This window comes from Globicephala melas, chromosome 4, assembly GCF_963455315.2.
Source record: "Globicephala melas chromosome 4, mGloMel1.2, whole genome shotgun sequence".
Taxonomy (NCBI): Eukaryota; Metazoa; Chordata; class Mammalia; order Artiodactyla; family Delphinidae; genus Globicephala; species Globicephala melas.
Window position 1 is genome coordinate 50215631 of NC_083317.1, and position 9381 is coordinate 50225011.

Consider the following 9381-nt stretch of genomic DNA (forward strand, 5'->3'; position numbering starts at 1 on the left):
TCTTGTACCAGTCACTCTTTAACACAATGAAGAGTCTGACTTCTTCTCCCATACCATTACTGAAATTTCTTTCTTCAGTGATACAAAATTCTCTTGTAGTATTAAATCCAGGGTTCTTTGAACAACTCCTAATTTTCTTTGATCTTGCTAAGGCATTTGTTATGTTGATCACCTTTTTCCACTTGAAACTCTTCATTGTGATGCCCCTTTTAGTCTTAAATTTGTTCCTTCTTGGTCACTCTCAATGGCCTCTCTGTTACTAACATCCCATTAGAGAGATCATACTTTACCTGTTGTAGGACCAGCCCCTAAAGCTCTGTTTTTGATCAGTTCTTTTCTGATAATTCATTAGTAGCTTAAACATCTTCAGCTCAGAACTATGTCTCAAGTCTACCTCTCTCAAAGCTTCACTTTCACATCTCAACAGCTGCTAATGACTTCTATTTAAATATCCCTGTCTCCAACCCCTCAAACTCAGTAAATACAAAGTCAAATATCTTTCAGCTTGAGCCAAACTTATGCACTTATGGAGAGGATGCTATTATTCACCTAGTTTTCCTAATTTTAATATTGAGAAACATCTTTTCTTTCTCTCCATATCTGAACTTATTGTCTTGCTGATCATTCATTATTAATTCTCCATGTGCCTCCTTGTTTATATTCATTATTTCATTATCCTAAATCGTTATCCTTTATTTCATTAATATCCTTGGTATACTACATATATTTTGTAACTGGGGATCAATTTTCTTCAATTTGATGTATTATTAAACCAGTGGTGATTTACTTTCTCAAAATACAACTGCAGGTTTTTCAAGTTCCAGCTCAAAAAATATTCTTACCTTTAGATGAAAACCATCTAAAGTTGGAAATCTCCAAAATTATTTACCAAGTTCCTTCTCCATTTTCTCTTCTACCTCTGCTTTAAATATATATATTCATCATTCATTCAACAAAAATTTATTATAATCTACTTTTCAGGCACATTACTAGAACTCAGGAAGCAAAGATGAATATAACATATTGCCTGTCCTCGAGTACTAAGGAAAAATAAATATTGAACAGGAAATATTACAGTGAAGTGTTATAAAAACATAGTGGCTTTTTCATACTCTTGCTTACGTTGTTTTCTGGTACTGAATGTCATCATTATTTTCTCCCCACTTATATATATATATTTAAAGTTCAATGCTTAGCTCCAATTTTATTTCTGTATTAGTTTTTCCTCCATGACTAGAACTCTATTAATCTCTGTAATAATTAATATCAACTCCACTCAATTTAAACTCAGCATGAGTTATTTCACTTATTATTAGTCTTTTTTCTGTGACTTTGGTTTTAATATGTTTGTAAGATTATAAGTAACTCTAGGCGAATATATTAGTTAACACTAGTGTTCAACTGTTAGTAACAAAGAGTTTATTTTTCTTCTTAAATGAGAAAATGGGAATTAAGGATGTCCTATATTAACCACCTCAAGGATATAAAGGCTGAGATTGCTGTGATTAGCCCTTCAGCTATGATCTCAAGATGGCTATTCCAACCATAACAAAGATCTTTTCCTTTTGCTAACTAATGGAAGAAACAACATGGTAGAAGGGTAATGCCAAAATTTGGAAAAGAAAAAGGTGCAGAGCAGAAGAATCCAAAAGGTATACCTTTTTAAAGGTCCAGAGATATACTTTGGGCCCATGAGTTTTATTTATATCAGGTAGCTCTCCTTAGCTATAAGGGATTCTTAAAAAATATGACCTGTAACTTGGACATGTTGCTACTCATTACAAAATTGCAGTACTGTTAACAAATAAAAGAAGATAATGAACATTTAGTAGGTCACTACTAGGATCTGCCACAGTAAAAGAGTATTTCTATCACTAGCTACTAATATTTGTTCATTGACATTCAATGTAAGTCACTAGAATTGTGTCCTGTATTTCTACCCTTTGCTGATAAATCTGTTTCAATAGACATGCCTGTCATTTGCAGAAATGACAGATCTATATGGCAAACTCATGTTCAAAAATTGAGAGAAAGAAGGCTCTAGTTATAGGCAGGTTTGTTACACTCTAACTTCCTTTACAGAGAGGGGAAGTGACGTTATGTTCACACACAGAGACTTACAAAAACAGAAAGCTGGACACTTCAGTTTTACAACTTTAGTCATGACTAAAGCATGTACAGAACAGTTTTTCATGTCTCTGCAAAATTTTATTAATGGTTGCAGCAGTTCTGGATATAGGCTTGTCAGAAACACGCAAGTGATCTCAGAGGTACACGTGTGACGTTCCTTGATCCAGGGTTCATTCTCCTTCAAAAAGGCATACACGTTTTTTTCTTTACCTATTTCTCCAATTGATTTGGAAAATGTGAGCTCATGGTGGCACGCAAACAGGATTAGCAACAAAATGGTATGCCAGAGACATAAAAGTCCTCAAGATAAATGACAGACATTAAAAGACAATGATATATGAAAACACATAGGAAATTAAAGAGAGAAGACTAAAAATTTCTATATGTGAAATAAGTAATATCAGAAATGAGCAATTTATTCAATTGCTTAACAGAAGATTGTACACAGCAGAAGAAAGGATGAGTAAACTTGGTGTAAGTCAATAGAAATTTCAAACCATATCAGAGAAAGGAAATAATTAAATGTACAAAGTGAACACATATTCTTAGACACATAGCACAATACGATGTTCTGACAGAGTGTAATTGAAATCCTAGAAAAGGAGGAGGGAATGGGACAGAGGCAAGACACTGGTAGAGAATTTTCAAAGCTGATGAAAGAGATCAACCTGCAGATTGAGAACATTTAGAAGACTCCAATTAAAATAAGTGCAAAGACAAAAATAAACTCAAAATGGATTAAAGACCTAAATATAAGACCAGAAACTATAAAACTCTTAGAGAAAAACATAGGCAGAACACTCTATGACATAAATCACAGCAAGATCTTTTTTGACCCACCTCCTAGAGTCCTGCAAATAAAAACAAAAATGAACAAATGTGACCTAATGAAACTTAAAAGCCTTTGCAGAGCAAAGGAAACCATAAACAAGATGAAACGACAACCCTCAGGATGGGAGAAAATATTTGCAAATGAAGCAACTGACAAAGGGTTAATCTCAAAAATATACAAGCAGCTCATGCAGCTTAATGTCAAAAAAACAAACAATCCAATCCAAAAATGGGCAGAAGACCTAAATAGACATTTCTCCAAAGAAGATATACAGATTGCCAACAAACACATGAAAGAATGCTCAACATCATTAATCATTAGAGAAATGCAAATCAAAACTACAATGAGGTATCACCTCACACCAGTCAGAATGGCCATCATAAAAAATCTAGAAACAATAAGTGCTGGAGAGAGTGTGGAGAAAAGGGAACACTCTTGCACTGTTGGTGGGAATGTAACTTGATACAGCCACTATGGAGAACAGTATGGAGGTTCCTTAAAAAACTAAAAATAAAACTACCATATGACCCAGCAATCCCTCTACTGGGCATATACCCTGAGAAAACCATAATTCAAAAAGAGTCATGTACCACAATGTTCATTGCAGCATTATTTACAACCGCCAGGACGTGGAAGCAACCTAAGTGTCCATCCATAGGTGAATGATTAAAGAAGATGTGGCACACATATACAATGGAATATTACTCAGCCATAAAAAGAGACAAAATTGAGTTGTTTGTAGTGAGGTGGATGTACCTAGAGTCTGTCATACAGAGTGAAGTAAGTCAGAAAGAGAAAGACAAATACTGTATGCTAACACATATGTATGGAATCTAAAAAAAATTAAAATGGTTCTGAGAAACCTAGGGGCAGGACAGGAATAAAGACACAGATGTAGAGAATGGATTTGAGGACCCAGGGAGGCGGAAGTGTAAGCTGGGGTGAAGTGAGAGAGTGGCATTGACATATATACCCTATCAAACGTGAAATAGATAGTGGTAAGCAGCTGCATAGCACAGGGAGATCAGATCGGTGCTTTGTGACCCCCTAGAGGGATGGGAAAAGGAGGGTGGGAGAGAGACGCAAGAGGGAGGGGATATGGGGATATATGTATACGTATAGGTGATTCACTTTGTTATACAGCAGAAACTAATACAACATTGTAAAGCAATTATACTCCAATAAAAATGTTAAAAATAAATGAGTACCAGAATCTCAAAACTTTATGTTGAATGAAAAATTAGACATAAGTGAGTATATTTGTATTTTTCCATGTATCTAAAATCCAGAGACAGTCATGCTTAATCTAAGCTGGTAGATATCAGGCAGTACAGATGGTAGCTGCTTGGGAGGTGGGGTTGTGGGCATGTGAGTTTGTGATCAGAACAGACAAGATATAACCTTCTGGGGGAATGGAAATAATCAATATCTTTATTTGCATGGTGATTATATGAGTATAAAATTGTCAAAAGTCCTCAAATTTTCACAATATCTGTAATTTCATTATACATAAATTTTAATCCCCAAAATCTCAATTTAAAAAAACAAGACTCCTTTATCTGCTGTTAAAGGCTATATTAATTTCCTCTTGCTGTTGTAACAAATTAACACAAATTTAGTGGCTTAGAGCAATGTAAATTTATTCTCTTATTTTTCTGGAGAACAGAGGTTTAAATGGGTCGACAGTATTGTGTTCCTTCTGGAGGTCCTAGGGGAAGACTCATTTCTTTGTCTTTCCCAGATTCTAGAAACTCTCCACATTTTGGGGTCATGGCCCCTTCCTTCATCTCAAAGCTATCACTTCAATCTCTATTTCCATATCCCTATCTCCTTCTGATGACTTTTACCCTCTTGCCACCCTTTTACCCTCTGGTAAGGATGATGTAAACTAATACATTCCCCTTCCCCCAATAATCCGGGATAATCTCCCCTTCTCAAACTCCTTAGTTTTTTCAAATTTGCAAAATCCCTTTTTGCCATGTAAGGTAACATATTCAAGGGTTCCAGTGATTAGGATTTGGATATCTCTGAGGTGTGGGCAGGGTCGGGGGGAGAAGTGGGTAATGTGTGGCATCATTCCATCTACCACAGAGACCAAATTATCAGACTAATTAAAAACAGATTCCCAGTGTGGCTGACATCCAGTGGGTAATGAAAACAGCTGTGCACAAATCAGAACCATAACCAGACTGATCCAAATATTAGGAACTCTCAGCCAAAGTAAAATCTCAGTCTTTGCATGAGATTCTCCCCCAGGGGCTGAGTGCCATATGCCTGGGTGCAAAAATCTTATGACATGCAATTCTTGTGAAAAGCAGTATAATCATTCCTGCTGCTGTACTGTACTACAGTGTAGTCACTATGTTTCAAAAAGCAGCAGTAGTCTTGTTAGGGAGGTGATTGCTCCTGTACATCTTAGTTGCAGCTGTGCACCTTCCTGGCAGCATACCCTGCATCCAGTTTGTGCTCAATCAATATTTGACAGTGGTCTCAACAAAGAGAATGACTATATTACTGTTGATATCAATGAAATGGATTCGTAGAGATCGGCAGAAGGCATGATGCCGTCCTGAGCACGTGCATTACTCCCAGGGGCTCCTGGTTTGGAAAACGTGGCAAATTAGTAATATTTTGTCAAACACTCAGGTATTTTGCAAAAACCAATGTTAAGTCACTGTGTGGATTTAATGCATTATTTTAAAAATAGTTTGTTCCTTCATGGAAAGCAACCCTTTCTTATTCTAATCTTTTTGTCCCCAGATCCATTTTTGACTGTGGATACTGATTTCAGGGAGAGTAAAGCCCAATTAATTATTAACTTCCAAAGAATTTACAAGCCCCCTCAAAGATTATACTCAGAAAATCCCGTTTTGTTAACACTTGGAGTCTGTTAAAACAAGCAGCAAGCTTTCACCATTTCAGTTAAGCTAACCTGACCAATTTAGGAGTTACAGGCACATTACCTCCACAAATTAAGCTTTCTATTCCTATGGGTCTTTTCCTGAGCTTATTTATTCAGTTTGGGTTTGTGAGCAGAGTTGTCTGTTAGCTCGCTCTTCTTTAAACCCATATATCTCTTGGGGGAATTTCTTCTTAGAAGCCTTCGTATACATAATTACTTATTTTCTTTTCAGAAGCACAAAGCATCTAGTCAGTTTTTACTTTTAATGCAATATATCATTGCCATAGTTTTTGCAGTGACAGAACTTTAAATCAACTATTAACTATTTACATCTCTGTGTTCCCTAGAATTGGTGATATAAACATTACCAAATTACTAGACAACAGCTGTTTTAAAGAATATATTTTTTCTTCTTTGTTTCTCTATTCTTGATTAACCAAAGATAATGACTACAATAACTATCTTACGTAGTTACACAGATCACTGGTGAATTTAAGTTGAGGATGATATTGGACTTAAGGGGTCAATTCTCTAACAGTCAATGAAAGAGTAGTTTCCTTTGTTGTTGTATCAGGCTCATTATGATTGAGAAACCAATTATATTTGATAAGAATTACATGTAAACTAACAGGAAACTTAGAATTTTCTCTCTTACCCTTGGAGAGTACTTTGATCATTTTTCATTAAGAAGTAGTTTGTGGTTTGAAGTAGAGTTTTCTAAGCAATCATGAGATCTTATGCATTAGAAAGGAAATGGCTTTCTTAATCTACACATGCAATTTCATGAAATTGGGCAATCTTTTAAAAGAATTGTATAACTACAATGCAGTAGATGATTTTAGAAGCTCATTTAGACCATTGTCTCTCATCCTCTGGCTTCAAATTTTATGGCTTCCAAATAAAACCAGACAGGTAGAAGTTCTATCTCACATTCAGAGATCTTCAGAGGATATCCCATGGTCTACCTGGGTAGTCTACGCCAATGCCTAACGGCCCTCATACTTTTTCCAATGAACTGATTTCCTGTGGTTTTGCCACAGTGGAGTTAGAGAACAGTGTGTCAACATAACATTGTAATGAGTCTCTACAATCAAATAGTTAAAGACCTTTGTTTACTCAGCTAAAACTAAAACTGTTTCTTTGGCCTCCTTAAACTAGATCTTATTTTAGAAACTCTTTTAATCAAAATAATGATTTTTTTCTTTAAATATTCCACAATCTTCTTGAATTTACTTATTTTATAATTTCCATGTGCTACTTTATCTCCAATGCAACAAATCTAAAACTGAAACCAATATCTCTTTTTCCAAATTAGCTCCTCCTCCTTAATTATCAATTAACTTTCATTGTACTATCATCTTTTATAGACACAGAGTCAAACGTTTAGGGATACAAACACTGCATTCTTCCTGGTTCCAACTATAGTCCAGTAAGTGTCCAAGTCCTTGTTAATTAAACCTTCTGAATGCCTTTATTTAGCATCCTCTATTTTTTTCTCTCAGGCAATATCTTTAGGATTGGGCTTCCCTGGTGGCGCAGTGGTTGAGCGTCCACCTGCTGATGCAAGGGACACGGGTTCGTGCCCCGGTCCGGGAAGATCCCACATGCCTCGGAGTGGCTAGGCCCGTGAGCCATGGCCGCTGAGCCTGCGCGTCCAGAGTCTGTGCTCCGCAACAGGAGAGGCCACAACAGTGAGAAGCCCACGTACCACAAAATTATATATATATATATATATATATATATATATATATATATATTTAGGACCATGTTGCTTTTTGGGGAGACTACTACAACACTCTCTAAACTAATACGCATTTGTCTCTCTTCCTTTATAATTCATTAATCCATGAGATTAATTTTAATAAGGTACAGCTGTGAACATATGTGAGGGGCACTTGTAAGAGTCAGCCTCAGGCCCCTTTAAACATATTTCTTATGTTTGGTTTTTTTTGTACTGCTAAGTAACAACTTTCTTTAAAGACTGAAAATCTCTTTTCCAGCATCCTGTACAGCTAGGGCACAGGCATATGACCCAGAATCCACCAAACTCATCATTGTGAGGTGTTGACTCATAAGAAATGTGAGGGTTCATACACCATGTTTGTTTCAGTTAAGAAGGTAGTGAAGACAATTGGTTTTACAGTCATCAATGAATGCAAGGGGACTTTCTTGAAAGAGAACTGGCACACATGCAAAAAAGGCAGTGATAGCCGTTATGTTGATTTCCTGGTCCAAAAAAGGTAGACATGCAAAAAATTTAGTAGTGGTAGTGTCCTCATAGACCTCTTATACAGCACAATTCTGTTTTTCTTCCTGGAGGCCTACCCAGAGTTCATCATGCAGCCCCTAAACAATTCTCTGAACCACCATATATATATATATATATATATATGTGTATATATATATGTATATATATAGATACGTATATATATGTATATATATGTGTATATATATATGTGTATATATATATATACACATATATATATATACACCACATATATATTTATATATATAAATTTTTATTGAAACATAGTTGATTTACATGTTGTGTCACATTAGGTGTACAACAAAGTGATTCAGGTATACATATATATAAATATATATATTCTTATTTTACATTTTCTTCCATTATAGTTTATAAAATGATATTGAGTATAATTCCCTCTGTTATACAGTAGGACCTTGTTGGTTATCTATTTTATATATAGTAGTATATATATTTTAATCCCAAACTCCTAATTTATCCCTTTTCCCCCTTTCCTCTTTGGTAATCATAAGTTTGTTTTCTATGTCTGTGAATCTATTTCTGTTTTGTAAATAAGTTCGTTTGTATCATTTTTTTAGATTCTACATATAAGCAATATCATATGATGTTTGTCTTTCTCTGTCTGGCTTACTTCACTTAGTATGATTATCTCTAGGTCCATTCATGTTGCTGCAAATGGCATTATTCCATTCTTTTTTACAGCTGAGTAATATTCCATTGTATATATATATATATGTGTGTGTATATATATATATATATATATATATATATATATATATATATATATATAAAACACACATCTTCTCTATCCATTCGTCTGTTCATGGACACCTAGGTTACTTCCGTGTCTTGGCTATTATAAATAGTGCTGCAATGAATATTGGGGTGCAAGTACTTTTTTAAATTATGTTTTTCTCCAGATACATGCCCGGAAGTGGGATTTCTGGATCATATGGTATGTCTGTTTCTATTTTTTAAGGACCCTCCATACTGTTCTCCATAGTGGGTGTACCAATTTACATTCACACCAACAGCATAGGAGAGTTTGCTTTTCTCCACACCTTCTCCAGCATTTATTATTTGTACAATTTTTGATGATGTCCACCCTGACCAGTGTGAGGTGATATCTCATTGTAGTTTTGATTTGCATTTCTCTAATAATTATCAGTGTTGAATATCTTTTCATGTGCCTGTTGGCCATCTGTATGTCTTCTTTGGAGAAATGTCTATTTATATCCTCTATTTCTTGAT